The sequence below is a fragment of the Halyomorpha halys genome, unplaced genomic scaffold (genome assembly GCF_000696795.3).
Source record: "Halyomorpha halys isolate HHAL.00 unplaced genomic scaffold, Hhal_1.1 Scaffold268.1, whole genome shotgun sequence".
NCBI lineage: Eukaryota > Metazoa > Arthropoda > Insecta > Hemiptera > Pentatomidae > Halyomorpha > Halyomorpha halys.
This window is the reverse complement of record NW_027112076.1, coordinates 232,634-234,773: the sequence shown is the minus strand read 5'-3', so window position 1 is coordinate 234,773 and position 2,140 is coordinate 232,634. Positions and strand designations below refer to the sequence as shown.

Genomic DNA, 2,140 nt, shown 5'->3' with positions numbered 1-2,140 from the left:
TAGATTCTCCACATGTTTGTATCATGTCATAATATCACTTACAGCAAATTTACTTGATGTGTATATATGTAAACAGTTGTAAATAACAATAAATAAATTATTTAAAAAAAAAATACTTCACATCGAATAATTTTAAAACTTTTTGCACACTATTCTGCTCAGATTATTAATTTTGGTCATATTACTCTATTTTGTCACTTTTCCATTAATTTTCAGAACTTTTAACTTAAGATTAACTTAACACCGCTATCATACATTGGTATCATAAGTAAGTGAAAGCAGTGTTAAGTTAATCTATAATTAAAAGTTCTTAAAATTAATGGAAAAGTGACATAACAAGCTAATTTGACTGAATAGCCTGCAAAAACTTTTAAAATGTAAAAGAATATGAGGTATAAATTTATATTTAAGGATGGCCAAATTTGTCTAAATGTTGGAGTTTTAGTGAAATAATAAAGAGTGTTTTGAGACTTAACTTTGATACAATTTATTTTATTTAAATAATAAAAGTATAATGTAAATATACTATACCGTTATTATAATTATACTATAAAATATAAGTTTATATAGCATCCCCCTGACTATCTTCTCCACTCAAAAAAATGTAAAGTTCAGCCAAACTCGCTACTACTATAAGTAAAATTTTCATTTGTAGAACTGTGTAATTAATAATCTTTTTAATTTAATATAATAAAAAATTTCTATGCCACATAAGTAATTTTTTTTATTGAGGAGAAGAGAGTCGGGGTGCAGTCAGCAAATAAACAAAAACTTATTTATTTGTGCCGACGTTTCGACCTGAGTTTAATCACTCAGAGAAACATAAATAAAAGTAAAGGAAAATAATAAATAAACAAATATGGAAATATATATAACAATAAATTAAGTATAAAGTAGTTAATTAACAACAATAGACATAGATAGTAGTAGATTGATAACAATACAAGATAAAATATAAAACTATAGAATTAAGAATTATATAAAATAAATTATGAAAAATTAAAAAACATAGAGTGTTGAAAGAAGAAATAAATAAACATAATGAAAGGTGCAGAAGAAAATGTAAATGAGTAATTGAATTAACATAATAAAATATGAAAGTAATGTTTAAGAAATAATGAAAAACAATTTGAATCAACATAATAAAATGTGTGAATGAAAATGATATAAATGATACAATAGGCAAGAAAGAAAACAGAATATATGTTACAGTGGATTAAAATTTTACAGTTATATCGATGAGTTAAAATAAATATGGAGTATCTGGGGGGGAAAAAAAGAAAGAAAGAAAAAGAAGGAACAAGGGAGAAGAAATATGAAAAAGAAAAAAAGATTAGAAATGAGAGGAAGATTTACATGCTCGAGCAGAGTTTCTGACTAGAGTTTCTAGAGTGATTGAATTTTCATTTCACTGATAAAGATCAGGCAAAAAAAAAATATGTTAGATCAAATAGAAATTATAACGGCCAAGAATGAGTAACCGTGAAAGACCATTAAGATAAAATAAGGGAGAAGAAATGGAACTAAATTAAAGTTTAAAGAGTAAAATACATGATAAGTGTGTTATAAAAAACTATGAAAACTGCGATGTCCGGTACACGAAAGGTGACTGTAGAAAATAAATGAAGGCAAAATGAACATAGAAAAAGACATAGAGAGTCAGTAATATAATAAGTAGTTGTCAAAAAAAAAAAATTTATAGATGTTTTAATAAATAGACTATTTGGGATAGGTTGTGTTATAAATGCTTTCGGATAGGAGTCGTTTGTCATGGTTAGGAACAGTGGCTAGAATGGAAGTATTGTCGAAATCAAATGAGTGGTTTAATGATAAGGTTCTATAATATATTGTAATAATTTTAAAAAATATAAAAATTAAAATAAAAAGAATCTAGATCGTTTTTTAACTTTTTTCAAATATCAAAGATAACTTGGGTTCAAATTAAGAACACTAATATCAAATGGATAATAGAATTATATTTAAACTTTTATAATATAAAAAGACTCTTAATTTTATTATATAAAAAGAGAGAGACTCTTATTCTCAGGGCGTGTGGTTGCTAGACAATCAGAACAGGCATTTACAATAATTTGAAGTAATTAAAATTAAATCTATTTTACAAATATATTCTAACTTAGTT

At 24.8% G+C, this 2,140-nt stretch overlaps 1 protein-coding gene across 1 annotated transcript in view; it reads left to right on the top strand.

Moving 5' to 3' along the window:
* The window catches only part of AP-2mu (adaptor protein complex 2, mu subunit), a 19,073-nt gene that overhangs the window by 15,839 nt on the left and 1,094 nt on the right, over positions 1-2,140 (top strand). The window lies entirely within an intron of this gene.